This window comes from Schistocerca americana, chromosome X, assembly GCF_021461395.2.
Source record: "Schistocerca americana isolate TAMUIC-IGC-003095 chromosome X, iqSchAmer2.1, whole genome shotgun sequence".
NCBI lineage: Eukaryota > Metazoa > Arthropoda > Insecta > Orthoptera > Acrididae > Schistocerca > Schistocerca americana.
In genome coordinates this window covers 384,612,150-384,637,846 of record NC_060130.1, presented here as the reverse complement: position 1 = coordinate 384,637,846, position 25,697 = coordinate 384,612,150, and the positions used below count along the sequence as shown (strand labels likewise).

General features: G+C 37.6%; 1 long non-coding RNA gene across 1 annotated transcript in view; it reads left to right on the top strand.

The window, feature by feature from the left end:
* LOC124556425 overlaps positions 1 to 17,727 on the top strand; it is a 61,253-nt gene extending 43,526 nt beyond the window's left edge. Inside the window, exon 5 of the long non-coding RNA XR_006968607.1 lies at positions 17,649 to 17,727. This is a non-coding gene — a long non-coding RNA (uncharacterized LOC124556425). The remainder of the gene's footprint in view (positions 1 to 17,648) is intronic.
* Positions 17,728 to 25,697: the final 7,970 nt, after the last annotated feature.

The following is a 25,697-nucleotide window of genomic DNA, read 5'->3' as shown; positions in this document are numbered from 1 at the left end:
CCGGTACTCACAGCTTTACTTCTGCCAGTACCTCGTCTCCTACCTTCCAAACTTTCCAGAAGCTCTCCTGCGAACCTTGCAGAACTAGCACTCCTGAAAGAAAGGATATTGCGGAGACATGGCTTAGCCACAGCCTGGGGGATGTTTCCAGAATGAGATTTTCACATTTTCACATTTTTCTAGTTTCAATGTCTGTCCCCCTCTTCTGAGTTTTTCACACACCTTTTTCAATAACTGCAAATGATCCTCCCAACTTTGATTTGACACTAATATATCATCTACATAAATGGTTAATTGTGACACAACTTCTTGGCCAAGTACATAGTCTAGTGCTCTTATAAATTCTGCAACTGAGGAGTTTAATTCGAAAGGCACTACACAATATTGGTAACATCTCCCATTGTATAAGAAAGCAGTGTGCTTTCTAGAACTAACTGCAAGAGGTACTTGATGAAAACCCGAAGTTAGGTCAAGGAATGACATAATTTGGATATTTTTAAATTTATATAACAACTCATTGATGTTCTGGGTGGTCAATTTCTCTGTATAAACATTTAACTGTCTGGAATCTAGTACTAATCTGACATGTCCATTAGGTTTATTTACAATGACCAAGGGATTATGATTTCACACACTTCCATCTTTTGTAATTCTTTCTCCTCTGCTATCCTTTTCGAGATTGGAATACTTTATGGTTTTGTAAAGAAAGGTTCATGTGGCTTAAACTGCAAAGTACATTGGTATCCAACTACTTTCCTGGTATGTTGCTGAATACATCACTATATTCCCACAAAAATAATTTCAACTCTTGTTTTTGGTTCTCAGCTAGTTCTCTAGCTTCGGCTACTTTTTCATTTACCAAGTTTTCAAACTCTCTCTCATCTGTATCAAAATCTGTGACATGGCCTTCAATGTACTTACTTTCTTTAATAAATTCAATACTGTTCAGTCTTATTCGTACAAGACACATTTGATGTAAGAAGTTTCGTAGCAATGACTTCACCACTTTGTAGAGTCATCATTAATTTCTGTCCTACCCAATCAAATGCTGCATTTACTTTTGTTATCCAAGACATGCCTGGGATAAAATCCTCTGAGAGATCAGGAATAACGAGACACCCATGTGACCCTGGTACTCCTTCAATTTCAAAAGTAATAAAAGCCTGACTCCTTACTGATTTACTGTGCCTCCCAGTGGCACCTCTTATTTTAATTCCTACTACAGGTAACTCAACATAATCCTTATTAGTTTTCAGTTTTTTACTTAATGATTCTGATATCCCAGATACTTGACTTCTTGTGTCCACTAAACACTTTCCTTTCAATGATAGTATCTGTACATCAATAAACGGACTGGTTACATCAAAGTCAAATTTTTTATTAATATTCTCATGTAATAAGTCATCTTCAATTTCACTAAATCCATATCCCTTTCTAGTGTCCTTACCAGTATAGTTATTACCAGAGTTATATGCTGTTATTAACCTAATTGCATTTTCTTTGGCCTGATCACTATTCCCGAATATTTCATTAATCCAACTACATTCTTTTGTGCTATTGTGCATCTCTCCTTTATATTTATTTCTTAACTTTTGTGCAATGTGATACTTCATTCTATGCCACCATTCTGGATACAAAGTTTCACATATATCAAGTGTCATCTTTTTGAAATTTTCATCATCCTTAATGGCACAACTGCTAATCCATATGTTAAACAAAAATTGCTCACTATCTGACCTTTCATCATCTACTCCCCTAATGCTGTTAAGATTACCTGCTGTTTATTCCTTCTCTTTGATTTTCTCATGTGTATTGAAATTAAATAGCTCATTGACTAAACTTCTGGCATCCTTATCGTTCAAATTGTCAACTGTGTTCATGTGTCCCTCTCTAACTTCATTACTATCTTCTTTTATATTAGTAATCCCTAAAGCTTTCAACCCCTCACTTACACCAATAAAACATCTTTCTTCACTACTATCCTCAATCTCCTTTTCTTCCCAATCAGCATCACAAAAAATATCCTCTTGATCCTCTACGCCCTTACCTTCAGTATGCAGATACACATTTAAATCATCTTTACAAGGTGCAATTTTCATTCCTAGCCCACCAGACTCTTCCATAAGTTCTCTAATTCCTAACACACTTTGATCATTTGAACAACTATTTTCCAGCAAGGTGTCCCTCTCAGCCCACTCGTAGAATAAATCTAAGTTTAATTCTTCTTCACAGTTCTCTAAGCAATCAGTGTCTTTAAATAATTTACCTTTTGTTTCTGGTTCATTTATATGACATATATTATTTGTAACAGATACCACATTCATGGGATAACACTTCTCTTTAAAATAATTACTTATTATGTCACTGGTATTTTTCTGTTTAGTTTGGCAATTTGGGTTGGCCCTTTCCATTTGTGTAGAAGTAGCTCCTACCTTGCGGACCGCCAATGGAGCCCTATTCAGTTTTTTAATTCCTGTTCAGTTCTCCCTGTACCATTATGACTATGCCACTCCATTGGTTTATATCCAAAGTGTCTGTTACCAAATTGATTATGATTATTTCCATATTGACCCTTGCAATGGAAATTGTTTCCTTCTGATCCCTTGAAGTTGTACTGGTGATTTCTCTGATGAGAATCATTACTTCCAAAATTGTGTGGTTCCTTTTTATCGTGTTGTGTGTTTCCCCAATTTGCATTTCCTATCTTCTGAAAATGATTTTGGCTATGGTGTGGTGGTTTACCCGTTTTCTCAATAATTCTGTCTAGTTTGTCTATATATTTCAAAAACTGGTCTATTGTGTCATCCGGTCCATAAGCTAACTCCCACTGTAATCCATATGGTAGCCTTCTTTTTAGTGTATCTATTTGAGTGAGTTCATCAAAAGGTTTGCTTAGGTGAGTGAGTTTCCTTAACTGATTTTTGCAAAATTGCTTCACGCTACCAAACTCGTGTTTATAAACAGGTCTATTCAAGAATTTTCTTTTTATTCTAGCTTGTTCTGTCTCTGACCAGAATTTACTAAAGAACCTCTCCTCAAACTCTGCAAAAGTTATTCCCTCAATACAATATTGATTAGTCCATGACAATGCTTCACCTTCCAGAAATCGTTTCACAAATTTAGTCTTTCAAATTATCATTCATATTCGGTAAAAAGTTATCTTTGCAATGCTGCAGGAAATCTACCGGATGCATACTGCTCTCATCTGAAAAGTTTTTTACTGGAATGTTGCACTTCAAAGTTTCTTAGTGGTGTCACTAATACTATTTTCTAAACGCTTGACTTCATCTTTGCTTATTTGCTTATTTACATCTATTTTTTCAGTAATGATTCCTATCTTTTGTTCAAATTTGCCTTCTCCTTGAACAATTTTATCGTTTACAATAGAAGTACGATCAGATACTGTATCTTCTACATGTCTGATATGGCATGCTCAACTTTAAACGTATTACGGATTTTCTCTCTACCTGTGCTAATTTCAGTTTTCAGATTTTTTTACTTTGGCGTCGACATTTTCAACCTTTCTCCCAACAAAATTGACCTTACCCGTGATCTTAGCCTTATTACTACTCAAACTGGAAATATTTGCTTCTACTTTTTGAAAGTGATTGTCCTTTTTCTTTTCATATTCTTTGAACTGTTTTTCAAATCTATCACAGATGTCCTTAAGATTCTGGTCTAACTGAGAAGCGTTGTTTTGCTCCATTTTATTAAAACAAATCTCATTATTTTTCTCCATTTGTTCCAAACAAATGTCATTAGCATCGAGTCTGTCTTTAGTATTTCCTAACCACTGCCCATTTTGTCTGTTAGTGTCATCAATTGTCTTAAATTTTCCCTCCATATAATTCATTATTGTTCATAACATGTCTTTAACTTCATCCTGTCTTTCCGTACGAGTTTCAACTTCCTCTACAGGATCCAGACTATTCCAGTTGCATTCACTTTCATATGATAAATTTACATCGGTACTAGCGTCAGCGATACCGTTCTCAATCCTTTCCTCTTTTACAATCATCATCTTTTTACACAGGAATAAACAAACAATAAATTTATCTTTGCTAAATGATACTAAATTATCTTACTCATAGTTTACTGGTTTTCTTATCTTATAACATCTTTTATGTTGATTGGTGCCTGATGGAATTCACAACACTGAAACACTACACTTATATGAATATTGATTTTTTTGTTGTTGCACGACACTTTACACTTTTTTTTCTTTCTTGGTTCATTGCGCCGTTATTCTTGCTCCAATAACTGCATTCTGTTGTCTTGAAGGTATAGGCATACGACTTTCTTGAACATTTTCATCCAGGATGTACGAATTCTGTCGTCTTCGCAATCTGAGTGGTAATTTATTTCGATAACTTTTTCAATAATTCCGGACGCCGCCACCATATTGTACTGGTTGTTCTCTTTCTCGTTTCTTAGATAACTGAAAAATTGTTTGTAGAATCTTACGTGGCATATTGTGGTAGGGCCACTCTCACCATGTGTTTTTGAATGGGGATACTACGACCAGTTCCAGCACAATTTCAGCAAGAATTATCTTTTTAGTAGCTGCTGAAAGATTACACACTGCAGATCTCGTTTGTCTAGGGTTTTTTTGTAGTTTGGTCTGCAAAATAATCATTTCAACAAGCATGGCCTGGGTTTGCTTCTGTTTGAAATAAACTCCACCGGATCTGAAATACTTTCAGCTAAAAAAAAAAATTATATTTATTCGTACGTCTTGTTAGCAGCTACACCATTTTCACTGTTAACATTGATAATCTAATTCCATTATACTAGTCACATAAGCACATTCGTCTCCCTCCAATACTGACAAAGAAGTGGCGGGCAAGCCAACATGTGCCCGGAAGTTGCAGACATTCCTGCATTCTAGATGCTTTGGTCTACTGACATTAATAAACTCCAAAGATATATATAGACAGACAGACAGACAGACAGACAGACACACACACACACACACACACACACACACACACACACACACACACACACAAAGAAACTATTCATAATTAAATAAATTAAACATGTTTTCTGGCAACATAATGAAATTACCTTAACTCTTTACTGTGGGCATCGTACTTTTCGCATGAGATAAACTTTATCCCCAACAGTTGATTACATTACATTACATACTGTGTCATGCATTGTTTGTCACATTCTGATAATGAGTTTTTACGACCTGTCGCTGCTCGCGGCATGGCTTGCTTTTGTGTGAGCTACCGCCACTTACAATAAAAAATGAGAGGAATTGTTTCAATAGCGAAACAATGGCAAGAGACTGCTATTTGTTGTTGCTTTCACTGCTGCTTTCTTTTATAATGATCAGCAGGAACCGAATAATAGATTGTGTATGATAGATGATGATCTGAACGAGAGTTTAACGAAAATTTTTCTCAGTTTGAAAATCTTTACAGGCGCTTCTTTAGTATATTACATTCTTCACAGAAATTAGTCATCTTAGATTTAAAAATCTAGTCAGTTGCCGTGCTTCATTTCTGACTGTATCACTATACAGCATAAGAATAATATGAATATAAACATCACATGATATGCATATTCTTCTGTGTTTGCTATTGTCTCACTGTGCTTTCGTAGTTTATTAGGCAGACAGGATTTAAATGAGGTAGCAGCAAACACGAAAGAATACATGGCATAATGTTTACATTCATATTATTCTTGTCTTCTTCTTTCTTGGCTCTACTGCTCATGATGAGCCTTGGCCTCTTCTACAATTTCCTTCCATCTCTCTCGGTCCTTTGCCAATACTCTCCAGTTCCTATAGCCGATCTTCCTAAGATCTTAGATTACTCCATCTTCCCATCTGGCTCTTGGTCGACCACGTCATCTCTGCCCTCCTGCCTTTCCTTGTAATATTCTTTTGGTACTTCTGTATCATTCATGCTAGCCACATGTCCCGCCCACCTCAGTCTGGATGATTTCACTATCCTTCTGATGGGTTGGTATACAACTCCTCCTCCATCTTCCTCTTTCACAGATTGGGCTGATAATTCGTCTAAGTACTTTTCTTTCAAATGCATCCAGTGTTTTAATATCTTTAGTTGTTAATGTCCAGGCTTCAGAGGCATATGTAAGCACTGGTCGTATAAGTGATATATACATAGTTAATTCTGTGGTACGAGTCAGGAGCCTTGAGGATAGAAGTCTTGTTAGGGCAAAATAGGATCTGTTGGCCAGTATTAATCTCTGCTTAATTTCAAAGGAGGTATCATTTAGATGTGTAACTATCGAGCCCAGATACTTGAAATGTTCAACTCTCTCAAATGTATAGTTGCCCATTGTTATTGCATTTGGCATATTTTCTCTATGTGCTTTTCCAGCCGCCATATATTTTGTTTTTTGTTCATTAATAATTAACCCCATGTCCCTACTGGCCTGTTCAAAAGCTGTAAATGTCTCTTCCATTGCTTTTTGGGTTCTTGTTATTTATCTATGTCATCTGCGTAGGCCAGTATCTGCACCGGTTTATAGAAGATCGTTCCTCTGTTCAGAAGGTTTGCCTTTCTCATCACCTTCTCCAGGGCGACATTAAAGAGAAGGCATGCCAATGCATCCCTTTGTCGCACTTCATTTTTAATACTCAATGTGTTGGACATCATTCCTCCTATTCTTACACTACCTTGTGTTTCGCTCATTGTCATTCTCACCAGCCGTACCAACATTCTAGAGATTTTCAGTTCATCAAGGGCTTGATATAACTGCTCTCTATTTATGCTATCATAAGCTGCTTTGAAATCTATAAAGAGGTGATGCGTGCCAACTACGTATTCCCCAATCCGCCACCTGGGGAGGCGCCTGATGGGAGACTAGCAGCTCCACACGGGGTATTGTTCTTGTGGTGAAGAGAAAACTGCATGTGATTCATGATTCATAAAAGTTCCTATTAGCAACCATCTCTTGTCACAGGTAGGAAAATACTCAGAACGTAGAGTTGGCCATATTGACATACATCCCAAACAGTCTTGCCAGTCGGATTTTCGTAGTAGATCTTTAGTGATGACTTCAAATGCAGAGTGTGGTGTTGTCTTCAGTCCTTAGACTGGTTTGATGCAGCTCTCCACGCTTTTCTATCCTGTGCAATGCAGAGTAGCAACACTTATAAAATAAGAAAATTAGAAATTAGAAATTAAATGCTGAAATTTGAAACAAAATTTTATTAGTTTTGTAATACATCATATACGAAATGTTTAAAATATCAGTCATGATTCTGAATCACCATCACTCGATTCTTTCTTGCTCATTTCTTCATACAGAGCATCATCCTCCATACCATCTAGTGCACTGGATATTGAACATTTTTTAAATGCTTGTTGCACAGTCTGATTTGGAGCACACTTCCATGCATCTTAAATCCATTGGCACACTTACGACAAACTTGCACGTTTTACAAGTCCTGTTGGTGTCAGTTATCTGTCGCTTTTCGAAAGCCAGTCTTTGTACATGCATTTAAGCTTGTCCGTAAATGGTTTATTCCAACAGACGTCAAGTGCTTGCAGAATTGACATCATCCTGCCTGGAATTACTGCAAAGTCCGTTTAGCTTTCCTCTAATTTTCGTTTTACTGCAGGTGTTGCACGGCCTGCGTATGCATCTGATACCAACAGACTGCGTAAATCAAGCATTGTGTCAGGACAACGATTCCACACACGCCTAATAAATTCCAGCACCATGTCCTCCGAAAACCACCCAGTTTAGTTTGCTCGTACAATTACAGTCTTTGGAAAAACTTCTGGTTTCGGTAAAGTCTTTCGCTTGAAAACTATGAATGGGGTAATTTATGTCCATCTGCTGTGCGAGCGTGATGGACATCAACTGTTTTTCACCCCTTGATGTAAGAACACTTATGTCTTCCTTTCCTTTGGCGTCAACCATACAATTTGATGGCATGTCAAAATATATGGGAGTTTGGTCAGCATTTCGTATCTGACCAAGAAAGTATTGCTTTTCTGTGCGCTGCCTAATTATGAAGTGCTGAAATTCCACAAGTTTTTCTTCATAATTTTTTGGCAGCTTCTGTGTAACTGAAGTTCACCTCCAAAGTGAAAAACCCCAGCGCTTCATAGACAGATCAATCCAGCTGCGACTAGCCTTAAAATTTTAGATTTTTTTCTCTCTGGCAATTTCATGGGACTTAATTTTTAAAATTTTGACATTCACAGGCAGGAATTTCTGACGCTGTTCCTTAACAAATTCATTTAAAATCACTTCTAGTGCATGATATCGGCCACACTTCGGCCCACTAAATGCTTTCCTCCTACTTGAACATCCATATAATTTGTCTCTCTGTATTCGCCATTGCCTGACGTTGCTCTCATCAATCCCATATCACAGACCTGCAGCACAATTAGAAGTTTGTTCCGCAAAAGAAATAACACCCCTCTTGAATTTGGCACTATAATGAAAATGCTTCATTATGGTTCACCAACACCAATAAGCACTTCACAAAATCAACTCGTGCAACAATCCTAAAGCCTTGTGCATTGTTGGTATTTTTGTGTAAGGAAATTTATTTTTGTTGGTACGAATATTTGAAAGGCTGCTACATTCAAAGATGAACAATACGTAATTTATATTTACTTTGTTGGATAATGTATGAAAATGCAGTGGTCGAAACTTGGGGCAGAGACAAAAGCTCATCTTCTACTTTTTTTTTTTACTGATGCAGAGGTTTTGGCGCCAGTATTTACCTTTGTGCTGCAAAGCGTGCCTGTGTAGCGCTACATATATTCGACGGCAGAAGTTAGTTTTGGCGGCACCTACCAACATTTTTGAGATCTTCCGCTTACTTTGCACTCGATTTAAGCCGCAGGCAGTTTCTTGGATTACAAAAACTGGAAAAAAAAGTGTACTTAGATTCGAGTAAATACGGTATCTCCAAATGTCTGAATAGAATATTACAAATTTTTGTTCATTCTCCCACCACCTCTACACCACAGCATGCATATTGATGGTATTTGTTAGTGGATGGTAATAGTTGTATAAGACTACATATTTACTAGTTTCTATCTGTGAAGGGTTGTCCTTATCAACCATTCTGCTATGATTTCTCTTAATTTTTGTAAATTATATTTCATGTACCACACTCACTGAAGTGACCAGTAAAAATTAAACATCAGTGATAGTTCTTCACTTAGTGTCTCTTTTTTATGTATTTCACTAATTTGAATGACTTTTGAGTATAACATACCTTATTACATTTCAGTATCACTTGGAAACCATTTATTCTTTCCACAACTGTAAATATTTCTCATAACCCGTAGTATGAATTGAGTAAAGATGTAGATTGAAGCTCTATCCAATATGAGATTTTTGTATCCTTAAGAGTGACTATTTAGTACACAACAGTTTAGTAGTGCTGAGTTGTATGTTTTAGAAGTTGTTAATATATAACCGTACAGAAGTCTAGTTCAGAAGCAGCATGGCTGCTGAGGTGAATACTGTGGACTTCTTGTGATCATTGTTTCTGGTGCAGTAGTCCATGTAATGTCTAGTTGCGTGCTTTTCTTCTTGTAGATATATTTAAAGTAGATTTCTTCCCGTTCAACAATAGACATGGTTGAGATTTGTGGAAACTTCATGGAGTTTTAAGTAGTGTTTTTCCCAGCAATTGACAGCTGGTACCTTGGTTGGTGATTATTAACTAGCTTCTTTGAATGACTACTGTGAATTGTGAGGTGATGGATTGACATGGCCATGTCCTGTATTAAAGATTGCATCATGGGGCTCTGGCATTCTCAACACACACACTTGGAAGGTTTTGTGAGTCATTGCGTAGATCTGTAGTTACTGTGTGGGGAAAATCTCTGTGAGAATTGGGCAAGACTAGCCCCATACTCCAAAGGAATGGGTTTGAGACCTTTTGTCCCACTGATGAGAAGGAAAGAACCAGCAGAACATGCCCCTCTTTATTAAGCAGTGATGCCACCTTTGAAGACCAGATGGAAGCTAAAGAAGGTGTTGTTTGTTGGTAGCTGTTCAGATTTAATTGACAGGTGTTTCCTGTTAAGAAATTGGTGTTACAAGAGAGGAAAAATTTGTTGTGGACTCTTTGCATTTTGTCTACAATTTGGAAGATGTCATAATGATACCAATCAAGAATATCGATTGTAGTCAGATGTAGATCATTAATAATGCTTGTGATCTGATGCTATTTTTCTTTCCGTAGATCACAAGAAGTGGCAGAGTCCCAGAACAACAGTTGATTTGCAGCATCCTACCGAGATGTGGTTGATAGGTTAAGTGTACAGTGATAGCAGTCATTGTGGTAGCAGAGTGCATCTGAAATTCATGTGTTCTGTTTTTGACATTAATCAAAATTCAGATATCCTCAAAATAATGCTGGCTCACAAACCACATTTGAAAAAAATATCGGGTGTGAAATACTGGTAGCCATAAAACAAAAATTCCAGTATTTAACAGCACATAAGTTTGCAGAAAAGACCCAGAACTCCCCATTATTTAAAAAAGTAACTGCCCTTCAATAATAGTGAACACTGTGAATTAGTTGATACCCTAAGCAGAACATAGAGAAATGAGAAAGGTGACCAGAGGATTGTGTATTTGTAGCAACCAGCAGGTACATAAGGTCTATCAGGATAAAAAATAGACAACTCTATGAAATTGTATGGTGAAGACCAACTAGCAGCTAACATTTTATTATGTGTAGCTAAATAATACTTAATGCATTATTTGATGACTGCCTTGAGCGATTAATTTGATACGTATATGCAAGAGAGAGATTATACACACTTTATGTATACACAGGCCAAACCCTTTCAACAGTAGGCAGTAATGCTTGCTGCATCCTGATTTGAGTGACAGTTATATATTCCAAAAGAGCTTCTTACTGTAGTACGTGAAATTTTTTCAAGTGTCCCTTGCTCCCTGTGACATATGGTTTTACATGTTCATTCTGCATGGTGGTTGTCGAAGCATGCCCAGAGCGTAATGTTACAAGACAGGTGACACTCACAAACCTCATGTTCACCAAATCTATGCCCATTTAAAAAGGGCCAAGGCATGTGGGAATTTGGGGCAGTGAATCTGGGGCTACAGCAGCCAAGGATGTGTGTGTGTAGTATCTACTACAATGCTGTGAAAAATGGGGTCTGCTTGCAGTGAGGTGCTTGTTAGCACTGGATGCATCCACAGGTTTCAACATTTGTCATTGTCAAGTTCTTTGTCCGTTTTATTTACTGGTGGACAACCAGCCTCAAATTTTGAGGATTCTATTTTATTATTGTATTTTTTACTGAGAATTATATTATTGTATGACTACTAACCATTTTGATGTATTTAGAAGAAAGATTTTATTACTTTTAAAGCACACATGTTCACAGAATTATTTGCGGACACTAGTAACAACTTGGATGCTGAACACCCCAAACTTGATGATGATGATGCCTATAAGTGTGACCCCCCCCCCCCCCCTCCCCCATAGGCAGAAATGTACCTTTGTGTTTGCTATGGCATGGAAGTAGACTGACTCCATGAGGGACTGACTGATGGACTTTTTGCCATTCTTCAAACACATGCAGTGTTAGTAGTTCATGAAGGTTACTGGCTGGGGCCTGGTAGGACAGTAAAAGTAGTCTCATTTCGTCGCAGACATGCTATGTCGGCGATACATCAGGGAAATGGGCAGCCAGTCAAGAATCCATCGATTCCTCAAAGTGTTTGTGATTTGAACTGGAGTGTAGGGTCTTGAATTATCTTTTTGGAATATGCCCATAGGTACAATGGTCGTAAAGGGTATGACAACATTTACCATTCTTGTCACTTACTGGGGAACATTGAATTTCCCCATCAGTGATTTGTAATATAGTAGTCGTCATATCCAGTAGCTTCCCATATAAAGCAGGGAAGCTTATTAATGACAATATGCGGTATTTTAAGAATAAGCTTAAAGGGGTGGTATGGAATAGGTATGTGTAGAACGAGATGCTGACATCAGATTCAATTTATTCCATAGTAAGTTTGTGTCAGTTTGTGAATTTTATTTCCCTAAAGAATTATCCAGAAGGTCAATTTAAAAAAAGTAAGCTGTGGATAACAAAGGGAATTAAAATTCCATGTAAGAGGAAGAGAAAAATTTATGTAAAGGCCTGAGTAAGTCAAGATCTGACACTACATGCATACTCCAAAAAATACTGTACTGTTTCAAGCAAAGTCATCAAGATGTGCAGAAGTGTGTGTGTCCTTACAGAAATAAGTGATGCCAATAATAAGAGTAAAATTTTATGAAACATTGTCAAATGGGAGCCAGGACAGCCAGTCATTGTACAAGATTCCATAACAATGAAATTAAAATGACAGTGATGTGACTGATAATTCTCAAGTTGTACGTACTTTCTAAACATAGCAGCAAATACGGGATTAAATAGTTGAGTTGAAGAAGCAAGAGAATACATTAAATATGTCATTCTACAAAACTGTAAGCACCTAGAAGTAGAATCAACATCCTTCACTTAAATTAAAAACATTATAAAAGCTCTAAAAACAAAAGCTTGTATGGGATTTGCGGAATTTCAAGCAGAATTGTGAAAAGTTGTTCCAACTAAATAAGTTGTGTCCTTGGTGATACATGCAATTCATCACTGGCACAGGGAATTTTTCCAGACAGGCTAAAATATGCAAGTGTGAAGCCTCTTCATGCGAAAGATGATGAGAAACTTAAACAATTATCATCCAGTTTCCTCGACGACATCTTTTTCCAGAATATTCAAAAAAGTAATGTTGTACTCAGTAGTACTGTACTTAAGTGGAAACAAGATACTTAGCATATTACAATTTGGATTCCAGAAGGTTTGCTGGACTGAAAATGCTCACCAAGTAGTATAATGTAATAATAATAATATAATAATGGTACATCACCAGTTGGTATTTTTGTGATCTTTCTAAGGTACTTGATTGTGTAGATCATTATACACTCTTAGAAAATTGAAGTTTTATGGAACTGATGGCTTCACTCACAGCCGGATTAAAACATTAAAACAGACAGAATGCAAAAAGTTGCACTGAATATTTCAGACAGTGTGGGGAAGGTAGAAAATTTTAGTGACTGGGAGAAAACGTAAAGGGAGTCCTGCATGATTCAATTTTGGTCCACACCTATTCCTTCTATATGTGAACGACATTCCACTGAACACCAACAAGCAAGATCGGTACTTTTTGCAGACAGTACTAGTGTTATTATAAATCCCATTTGAGAGAACGCAACACGAGTTGGTAAATGATATTTTCCAAATAATTACAGGATTATCTGAAAATGGACTGTCCCTAAATTTTGAAGGAAAAAAAAAAAAAAAAAACATGTTCCATTCATTTCTCTTCCACAAATAGTCACACGAACAATTCATGTTGCCCATGAGCAGGATTCAGTAAATAGGTTAGACTGCTCCAATTTTTTTGTGTGTACATACTGATGGAAACTTTAATGGGAAGAAGTTCATTACATCTACATCTACATTTATACTCCGCAAGCCACCCAACGATGTGTGGCAGAGTGCACTTTATGTGCCACTGTCATTACCTCCCTTTCCTGTTCCATTTGCGTATGGTTCGCAGGAAGGACGACTGCCGGAAAGCCTCCATGCGCTCTCGAATCTCTAATTTTACATTCGTGATCTCCTTGGGAGGTTTAAGTAGGGGGAAGCATTATATTAGATACCTCATCCAGAAACGCACCCTCTCAAAACCTGGACAACAAGCTACACCGCGATGCTGAGCGCCTGTCTTGCAGAGTCTGCCACTTGAGTTTGCTAAACATCTCCGTAATGCTATCACACTTACCAAACAACCCTGTGACGAAACGTGCCGCCCTTCTTTGGGTCTTCTCTATGTCCTCTGTCAACCCGACCTGGTACAGATCCCACACTGATGAGGAATACTCAAGTATAGGTCGAACGAGTGTTCTGTAAGCCACCTCCATTGTTGATGGACTAAATTTTCTAAGGACTCTCCCAAAGAATCTCAACCTGGCACCTGCCTTACCAACAATTAATTTTATTTGATCATTCCACTTCAAATCGTTCCATACGCATACTCCCAGATATTTTACAGAAGTAACTGCTACCAGTGTTTGTTCCGCTATCATATAATCATACAATAAAGGATCCTTCTCTCTATGTGTTCGCAATACATTAAATTTGTCTATGTTAAGGGTCAGTTGCCACTCCCTGCACCAAGTGCCTATCCGCTGCAGATCTTCCTGCATTTCACCGAGCGAGGTGGAGCAGTGGTTAGCACACTGGACTCGCATTCGGGAGGACGACGGTTCAATCCCGTCTCCGGCCATCCTGATTTAGGTTTTCCGTGATTTCCCTAAATCGCTTCAGGCAAATGCCGGGATGGTTCCTTTGAAAGGGCACGGCCGATTTCCTTCCCCATCCTTCCCTCACCCGAGCTTGCGCTCCGTCTCTAATGACCTCGTTGTCGACGGGACGTTAAACACTAATATCCTCCTCCTCCTCCTTCCTGCATTTCACTGCAATTTTCTAATGCTGCAACTTTTCTGTATACTACAGCATCACCCGTGAAAAGCCGCATGGAACTTCCGACACTATCTACTAGGTTATATATATTTTGTGAAAAGCAATCTGTCATTGAAAATCAAGATTACTCAAGTTGAGCTATGTACCAGGCTTTGACAGAATTCCTTTTGGGTTTTACTTTGGATTTGCTGCAGAATCATCTCTTTCCTTGCTTTATTTATTAAACATCTTGTGTGCAGTGAAGTCCTGCGACTGAAAGATTGTATAAGGCTACTTGCGTAATTTTTTTTTTTTTTTTAAATGGAGATTGATGATACTGATCATTAACTTTATGCGTTTGCTGTGGACTCTAAATTACATTTTAAGCCTAAAGGAAAGGAAAAATCTCTCAGAGAATAAGCACTGGTCCACGGAAAACTAAAGGTGTGAAACACAGTCACTTTTCTCACGCACAGTATCTTGCAAAATGTTGTTCCAGGTGAGCAGGTGGGTGTTACTAGGTTCTCAACAAGCATTGTACACTTTACTACACTGTCAGTTGTTAATTGAAGTAGTCATAGTAATTAAGTTCTTGAGCATGTGATTAGTTCACATAATTTTTGGTTGATGGAATCTAGTATGTTGTACTGAACAGCAGATATTCAACTGAAGCAAGTTGCATCGGGTGTGGCCCAAGGTAGTGAAATAGGACTACTAATGATGTAAACACACACTGATCTCATATTGTTTGTTGAGGGTGCTATTTACTGGAAAGTATCATCATTAGATGCTTTAAGGAAATGCAGAATTGCTTACATATTTCTTTCACTTGGTGTGCTGATATGCAGCCTTTTTAAAGGCAGCATTGTTCCTACAGAATCTTGTTCATTAAATTTACCTGGTGGTGGAAGATGATGAAACATTAGCTGTTGATTAGACTTCGAGAATCGGTGTTTAAGGAACACCGTGCAACAATTCTGCCACTTCAGTCATGTAAGTCTCACAGGAGTCATGAAAGTAAGATAAGATATATTGGTGTGCATACAGAAGCGTAATGGGAGTAGTTTGGTCCCGTAAGACCTTATCACAAATTTCCAAAAATAATGGCAGTAAATTTCCCCTCACACCATTCACAGATGGGATACAAAGAATGAGACATGCTGGGAAGAAGAACTGTCCACTATGTACAGTGCAGTATGTTTGAAAATATGTATACGGATAAAATAATACAAGAATTTAACATTACTCTCATAATGGGGGGGGGGGGGGATGTCAGTTTCTTGTCGTTCTAGGCAGCAAATCTATTAATTACATCACACAATACGTTATATGAGTTAAAAGTAGAGTACCTTGTTTGGTTTTTAGGGTTCTGTAGCTCAATTGGTAAAATGGAACTCTTTTTAAGATAATTTCGTTTGTCTGTCTGTCTGTCTGTCTGTCTGTCTGTCTAGAACTCTTCTTCTCAACGATGAGTGAAATGCTAAGTTGAAATTTATGTCAGGTACTAAGATGTATGGTCCATTGGCAGTGTAAGCAATTTAAACTTTTAAATTAATGCAGCCAAAAGACGTCGGCTTATATGTGTCATGTTTTGACACTTGGAAACTCACTCATCTATAGTAACAGATGAATTATGTGCATACACATGGTGGTGTAGCGGTAAAGCGCATACCTAGAAACAGAGGGGTCACGGGATCGAATCTTGGTTAGACAGATTTTTCTCTCTTCTTTTTAACATAGCCTTCACATCTCAATTATTTTAGCTGCTGCCAAAAACACACGTGTTTCAGCTTCCATGTTAAACCACTGGTTCCCTTTCCGTGGTTGGATAATGGGTAGGTTAGGGATACTCAAGTCACCCAAGTGACGTCCAGTAGAAAGACTCGCACTAGGTCACTGAGGCACATGAAGTTATTGTCATTAAGTTTGTACGGAACCCTCTGAGTGAGTGTTCTACTTGCACTTGTCTGTTTCCTCTCTCTCCACTCTCCTCTTCCCCCCCCCCCCCCCTCCCTGCCCCCCGCCTTCTCAAAAGATTTATTTAAATATAGTAATATTTTGTGTGTGTGTGTGTGTGTAAACTAGACACAATTTTGTAATGTTAGCCTCTGTTGGGTAATTATTAGTATTTTGAATTTCCAGACTTTTGACTTTAAGGACTACCAATGTTTCATGAATAATCATTTCCATTATCATTTAGAAACATTTGCGTTAGATTATTTCATGTTTCCATATCATATGTGGAATGGAAATGTCTCGTCAACAAAACTGTTGTTTAAATTTCATTTAATTTAACCTTCACTTAAGGTTTCCAGAATGAGATTTTCACTCTGCAGCAGAGTGTGCGCTGATATGAAACTTCCTGGCAGATTAAAACTGTGTGCCCAACCGAGACTCGAACTCGGGACCTTTGCCTTTCGCGGGCAAGTGCTCTACCATCTGAGCTACCGAAGCACAACTCACGCCCGGTACTCACAGCTTTACTTGTGCCAGTATCTTGTCTCCTACCTTCCAAACTTTACAGAAGCTCTCTTGCGAACCTTGCAGAACTAGCACTCCTGAAAGAAAGGATAAAGCTGTGAGTACCGGGCATGAGTCGTGCTTCGGTAGCTCAGATGGTAGAGCACTTGCCCGTGAAAGGCAAAGGTCTCGAGTTCGAGTCTCGGTCGGGCACACAGTTTTAATCTGCCAGGAAGTTTCATATTAGTGCACTCACCGCTGCAGAGTGAAAATCTCATTCTGGAAGCATCCCCAAGGCTGTGGCCGAGCCATGTCTCCGCAGTATCCTTTCTTTCAGGAGTGCTAGTTCTCCAAGGTTCGCAGGAGAGCTTCTGTAAAGTTTGGAAGGTAGGAGACGAGATTCTGGCAGAAGTAAAGCTGTGAGTACCGGGCGTGAGTCGTGCTTCAGTAGCTCAGATGGTAGAGCACTTGCCTGCGAAAGGCAAAGGTCCCGAGTTCGAGTCTGGGTCGGGCACACAGTTTTAATCTGTCAGGAAGTTTCTTCACTTAAGGTGTTATCAATTTACTGTGAGACAGGTGGAATTTCAAGCATTTCCATAAAGACTAAGATTTATTTTTACACCACTCTTTTGTGTGCTGTAGACAGTTCTACAATTCTATAGAAAGTTTCTTTTTTCTTTACAGTGAAACATCTGGAGCAAACTTCAACCAACACTGACAATCAAGATTGTGTGACTCGATCAGTTTGGCTTCGAAAAAAATGGAAAAAAAAAATCTTGTTAATAGCAGAGAATGCATATTCACATGTAAAACCACCACTTTGCTTTAAGCGTTACTTCAGATAATCTGATGTTGCAGCAACTGACAGTGCTTTTGTGTGTGGTATTATGGATATGAACATTTTGTGATGTAATGTACCTGAAGTATAATGTTTCTTCAAGAAACTGAAATAGTATCCTGTAAAAAAAAAGAAAATTACAAAAAATTAGCTTGAAATGCATATTGATTCTAATTATAAAAATAATTCAACAATTTGTTTTATTTGAATAGTATTTTCTGTACTACACTGCATAAAAACAAGATGAATATTTACATGTGGATGCTACCATATAAAAATATGAAGACAGCCGTGTGCAGTAGTACGTGACATTTGCTATGCTGTTTACGGTAATCAGAATGGAAGGCAGAAGAGGTTTGACCACATTTAGTTTTTTGGTGTGTAGATGATTTATTACATTATTTAAAGCATAAAATTTCAGTCAAAAAACGTTGACAATTAAAATACATAAATCCTTTGTAGTGACTTGAACCATACAGCTTAGAATAAAATTGAAGATATAAGTTTTTATGTTCTAATGGCATATTCACTCTCAATGAGACCTTACTTGCATGAATTAGAAAGGTGGCACAGCAGTGAGACACAGTAGTAGCTTTCAGAAAGCTGGCAGTATGAATCATTATCTATCCATCCATCCAGATGTAAGTTTTTTGTGGTTTTTATGAATTCATTAAGGTAGATATCAAAATGGTTCCTTTGGAAGGGTATGGTAGACTCCCTTCCCCAACCCAAGTTTTGTTCCATCCCAAGTGACCACTATGTGAACGAGACATTAAAAGATAGTCTTCCTTTCTTACTTGCGTGTCGGATACTGGTACAAAATGTATAGGTAAATTCAACAACCAAACATTTCTGGAAGTTCTTAAGTTTTGTTTGAACTGGATGTTTGCATTGTTTCTTGCCTCAAACAAGTATGCATTGGGAAGGTTTCACTTTATTGAATGTGTCAAATGAAGAGAACTTCAAGAATTCTGCTGATACGACTCCTAGAAGAATAGTTCATGTGAAATAGAAGTGCATTGAATGCTGATGTTTCCTCTACAATGAAAGGTGTTGACCTGAAATGAGTTTCTGGATGCAAATAAAACTAAAATAGCCACTAAAAGGATGTTAAATTTTTGGAATTTGTAAGGATAAACTGGTGAATAGAATACCATAAGCACTGAAAGGAGGGATATAACCAACTGTATAAAATACTATATGGTCATTGCAGAATGATTATCAGTCCTCACATGAAAAGAAAGTAATCTAGATTTTCATAACATTCTGCTGGATATGACCATATGTCAATTATCCACGATGTCATTTAAAAATGTTATGTTCAAAGACAAGTTTAAGCAGTGAACAGTTTATTGTGTAGTTATTCGTAAAGAAAGACAGGAACTGGTTCTGATCATATCACAGTTCAAGATTATTTTGTAATGAACAGTTTCTTCACTAATTAAAGTTCACTGTTGTGTTTTAAATCACTTCAGTGTAAAGGATGGTATTTATTCTATAATAACCAACTTTTCAAATATCAGAGTTGGCAAATTTCCTGTTGGCTTCTGTCTCTGGTTCTTCAGCTGAAGTTCGTCCGATTTTTCTGTGGTTTTGCCAGCACAAGTGGTTGACATTGCCAAAGTTTCACCCTCCATTGCTGGTGGTGGACTGGAGCCAAGCTCATGGCCGCAGACTATATGTCCCTGGTACGCCAACGTCTGATGGCTCCTCCGTAGTCATAACCAGTGCAGTTCTCTTGTTACCTATGACGGTCGTTCGCTGCAGCTAGGGAAGCCAGGATTCATGTACCTTGAGGCTATCTTGTTGAAGCTATTTTTGTGTTTGTGTATGTCTGTAGTTTCTCTGAACAAGCGGGTGGGATAGTTCTTCTGTACAGCCAGAACTTCCGTGTCGTCGAGTTTTACTTTGTGGATGGTCTCGCACAGCGCGTGCTCTGCCACAGCTGACTTCCGCGACTTCCAGAGTCACGTATGTTCTGTGATCCTGGTGTTGATCAACTGTCCAATCATTCCAATATAAACGTTGCCAAGCGTGCATGGTATGCAGTATCAGTATATTGCCAACATTGCAAGTGGTTTCCTTTTCTCCTTTGACGATCTGAGACACTCTTTGATCTTCTTTGTCGGTTTGTAAATAGTCTTTAAGCTTTGTGTGCACGATATATGGTCAATTCTGTCAGTCAGTCTGGGAATGTATGGCAGAACGAAAATAAAACTTAAGTTGCAAAGAAAATGCGCTGTACACAACAACAAAACAGTGCTCATACGAGTGTCTGCCAACAGTAAAGTGTGTCAAAGGCTTTAGGAACACTATGCAATGCTTTATAACAACAAATTGCCTCCAGTGAGTGTTACGTGACAACTGTTTAAATTAGATTTGTTTGAGCAGTTGTGGTCGGGCTCATGCGCATGCACAGTTGAATCGCATATGAGTACCACCTTCTTCCGCTTCTGGTTACGGAAGTGTGGCTGGGCGCCACTACTTAATATTGCCCCGGTTCGGAAATATGCTAGATCCGGGGCTGATGCACAGGGCAGTCCGAGTTGTTGTGGGGAGGTGGATCGTCTCCACGTGACCTGTGTTTACGTTCAGTGATTTTGTTGTTTCCTCTTAGTTTATTGCTCTCGCGTTAAATGATGATAAACGGATTTTTTTTGGCCGGAAGCTATCAAATGAGTTAAAATACGTTTGCATAATTATGACAGGCTAAAATATGTTAATAGTTTCAGATGTTATTTCCACCTTTGACAGTCAAGCATTAATCGCCTTACAGAACAATGAAGTTATTTTTGCTGGTTTGCTAAAGAGATTTGGCTTTTATTAATCCTTTCTACTGAGGCAGTCAATTTATTTGAAACGAAGTGTCTAATTTCACACTATTGGCTAGTTTCAACTGTTCACAGCATTTCAAGTGCACGTGTGGTATTATGCTATAATAAAGAACCAAACATGAGTATTGGTACTCCAAGAAAATTTACATACGGATGTGCATTTTAAGCCGAATTATGCAGTTTAGTATGGGTCGCGAAATCCCGACGGTCTTGAAGTATCCTTTGATGTCTTCTTTCCTCTATGACATAATGTAAGATCTTTTCATGTTTTACACCTACGAACATATGGGCTTCCTGCGTCATCGTAGCCGTGCAAGTGCGGTGACGCCAGTTATCTGGCGCTTTCTTGCAACTGCTGAAACGAACCTATTTCTAACAGGTCGCAGGAAAATATTGCGAATGGTGGTTTGAAAAGCGTTACGTTCAAAGCAGATTTCCTTTTACGCAAGATGAATTATGTGCGAGAATGTACGATGAATTTCTTAAATCACAAAGCGTTTGATTCTCATTTAAAAATCAACTCTTTGAGGATGACCATTAAGAAGTATTTCTAGCCCAGAAGGTGAGACATTTGCGTCGTTATTAAAAATTTTACTGGCACATTTGTGTGATGTATCTTAAAGTGTAACACACACAAAAAAGATCAACATTATAAGTGGAAGCTTAGCTTCTCTTCCAACTTATTAATCTTAGAGACCGATATTATATGTGATTGCTATGTATATTAATTTAAGCCATTAACTTTTCTTATTTCTGTATTCGCGCTACTTAAGAGTGATCTTGCTATTGGCTGACTATATCACGTGTCCTATTGCTGTCATCAGATGACGAGATCACATGAATGAGCTATGACGCTTACAAAAGCGCATCGCAATCTCAATTTCAATGCTTCGGAAAGTGACATGCATTGTTTGGTGGAATTCAAATTTATACCTTCGTAATACGAAAATATGGAGATACGTGTTGCTGCACATCAAAGGTCTTTCAAAAACGTGTTTTCTCCCGAGTTTCGTTTTCTAAAGTGCCGGGAAATTCTACGTCGGTATGTAAAACCATAAACATTCAAAGGATTGATGACTTTTACAGTGCTGAGGAAGAGTATACTGTCACTTAATGCGGAAAATGTGTATTTTCATCCGGGAGAAAGTGTATTTTTAACCGGGAAATCCGGGATTTTTTTTTTCCTTGTCCACCTTTACACCCTGCTATTACATGCTTGTGTGAAACTCTGTTGATTGGTAAGACCCAAGGGAGTTGTCGGCAGTTAATGAAGTTCACTTCCCATTTCTTTTTTGTTTCCATATTTAAAAATTAGTTGAGTAGTGGTTCATGAAAGTGGTTTACTTAGAATTTTGTGCATTGTGAGATGTGAAAGCACAATGAAAAAATGAACAATATTTGTTAATACTTCATGAGTTTTTTGTACTTCATAAACAAATTAAAACAAAAAATGAAAATGATGGAATGGACATTATACTACTTGTGATGTAATGTCATAGAAAAAAAAGAGTCAAACTCAAAAGTCTTTATTGAAAATCCGTCATTTTACTGATGGAGAAAATAGACACGTAACTAGTACCTCTGCTGGCTTCAAATGCTGTGATGCAAAGGGTAATTGTCACCTGGGCAGTATTTTCTATGTTGGAAATTACATTGAAGGAAAAAGGAACTATTCCTTAAAATACAAAATTTTATTGAATTTATGGTAACCTGACAAATTATAATTTAAAGAGAGATATAGATGGCATAAAAATAACATTTCGATTGACCTGGATGCCATGAAGGCTTTATTCTAAAGCAGTTAAAGGTGCACTTTCAAGGTTATATAGGCTTATCTAGCCAGTGGGCATCATGCTGAATTCATAAGCCATTTAGTGACCAATTTCAAAAAAGTTGCATAAATCTACAAAAATGCATATGAATTCTGAATGGCGTAAAGAGACAGTTGAAAAGTCATTTAATTTTGTTAATATTATAACAAACAAAAAATATGGCAAAATTAGTTGAAACAAGTTGTGCTAAGGTGAAATCGGTTGTTTCCTGCATATTACTTTGTGGACTACATGACTTGTCTTTTAAGAGGAAAAACAAACTCGAATGCTGGTTTTTGATGATTGATTGCAGTTTAGAGTTGTCAGATGACAACACACTGCAGAAACAGTTTGAGAAAATGTCACCTATATATATATATTTTTTTTTTCGAACCCAAAATGATTTAGATACTGAAACCATGTTGTTCCTATGTGAATCTAAATGAAAATTGATGTTAAAGCTTTTGGAATGTTATCCATATGAAATTTTTAATAGCAGGAAAACAATCAATTCAAAGATTAGGGCTTACGACAGTGCCAATAACAAATAAAGTAAATGGAGGGAAAATGTAAAATCTGGGAAAGCGTAAACAGGTGTCATTAAATTTATACCATTAGTTTATTTTTATAACTCTGACCAGGTATGAAAAATGCACACCAATAGGAGAAAATCATGAGCAGATGACAATGTCCTCAGAATTTCTAAATCACATTCATGGGGAAATGTTCTGCCCCTATGGACATGAAAACCTTTGTATGCCCCTGTATGCCACCAGTCAATCTTATCATTCAGAACCTTTCACCTTGAATTTTAATCCTACTCCTGATCCTTGCATTTATTTCTGTCAATGCACCTTTGATGTATATATTGAACAGTAGAAGTGAGACTACAATCCCGTCTTGTACTCTTCCTAATCTGAGCAGTCCATTCTTGGTCTTCCATTCACGAAAATTTCTTAAGGTGAAACCAACCTAAACAACATTATAGGGCTTATCATCAGTAAGCTAAAAAGTAGTTTACAGCAAGTAACAAATTTTATGATCTAAATTAAATGACAGAACATAAAAAGTTGTAGGTCCATATTCCTTTTAAAAGGAATGAAGTTTCAGGTCTGAAAGGGTTTGCAGTACTCCAAACGAAGGATAGCAATTTCTGTGGAAGGAGTACCATGCCTGAAAAACTTTTTTGAGTCTGAATAAACCTTTTTAAGGCCTTTCTACAGAAGCTTTTGTCGATGGTACAGTTACTGTTAGTAGTTCCAACTTGTAATATTCTAGTAGTATTATAAGTTCGTGGTCTTCAATGAACACAATAGCTGAAACTGGTGTGTTACTTGTTTAAATTAATATAGTAAAATGACTTCATTCTTTAATTACACAAAACTGAAGGTGCCTTTTAAATTTGTGTCAGCTTTTCAAATGCAGTGGTAACAAAGTTGGCATTGCATACTTGATACTTGGATGGACTTCTGAAAGATGTAAATGATATGAAAAAGCCAAAATTTGCTTGAATAGTGTATGTATGTGGCCAAGTATGTCACAATAAAAATTGCACCTTATTTTCATGAATAAGCAGATTCCATATGGCAAATGCCAAATGTATGCCATTGTTGAAGGCAGTAAATTCTATAGATGTTATTGCACAATAAACTGTTTAACTCAGTATTCTACATGTGTTTCTTAGACTTCTGAATATGAATGTAAAAATACTCACGGTTAAACATAATTGCAACGTTGCTGTCAGGGCATATTCTATCGTGTATGATACACAGCTATAATACTTAACACAATTGCAGTCAGTTTAATAATTGTTCATAGTATAATCAGTCATTATTATTATTTGTAAAATTTAATGTTCAGTACATAGTCCGTTTTTGTTACACTGAAAATGTACACTGATAGCCAGAACGTTATGACCACCTGCGGAATAGTTGGCATGTGCATATTTGGCATGGATAACAGTGGGAACACATGGTGGCATGGAAGCATGGAGGCCATGGTAGGTTGCTGGAGGGAGGTGGCAACACCATTTGCACACACAAGTCATCTGCTTCCCGTAAATTCCGGGGAGGAGGTGGGGGTCGATGAGCTCTGATACTACATTCAATTGCATCTCAGATGTGTTTGATCGGGTTCAGATACGAGTTGTGGGGGGCCAGCACATCAACAGGAATTCACCACTGTGTTCCTTGAACCACTCCATCACACTCTTGGCCATGTGACATGGTGCATTATCTTCTTGACAAATGCCACTGCCGTCCAGGAAACATGATCATCATGAAGGGGTGTACGTGGCTTGCAACTAGTGTAAGACAGCCCTTGGCTGTCATGATGCCTTGCATGAGCTCTGCTGGACTTTAAGTATCACAATAACTATGGGCCATAACGAAAAGAAAACAAGTTCATTATCAAGCTGCAGTGTGTGGCTACAAAATATAGAAAAATTTTTCAAGATTTTAAACATGGCTGCAACAGCAACTGTTGAAATTCTTCACGGTAAAGGATGACAGCCAAAACAGTTGCAGGATAAAAATTTATTGAAATTCTTGACCAAGGTTTCGGTACATATAAATATACCTTCATCAGAAGTAAAAAAATCCTGAACAGGAAGACACTTTCATTAGAAAAGCCTTAGCAACGGAAGTGAGAAACACAAAAGCTTAAGTAACAGTGAAATTACCAGAGTAATACAGGCACAAAATCTTCACATTGACCCTGTGCCCATAGTCATGTTGTACAAATGGAGAAGATGTTTTAATTATTGACGACGCCTTTGGCACAATTGTTTTATTAATCTCCATTGCATGATGTAATTTTAGATTTTTTACTTCTGATGAAGGTATATTTATATGTACCAAAACCTTGGTCAAGAATTTTACTAAATTTTTATCCTGCAACTGTTTTGGCTGTCATCCTTTACTGTGTAGAAAAATATTTTTTTACCGAATAGTTACCTCAAAATCATATGAGAAAGACTACATAGCGGAGGACATGCACAAATCACAAAACAGTGGCTTTTATTTTTTAACACAAAAACTAAAAGTTTTATTGAGAAATTAACTACAGACATAGATGTAGTTTTGCTTCATCTACGTAAAACAGTTTTTTAAAGGAAAATCGTATGACATGAAATTTGACTCCCTATGTAATGTGCGATATGTGTTGTGTACCAGCAGCTTGGTGGTTGTGGGTAACCGGATGGAGGGGGATGCTTGACACACTTCACGCGGCCTAAAGGCCACTCTGTTTA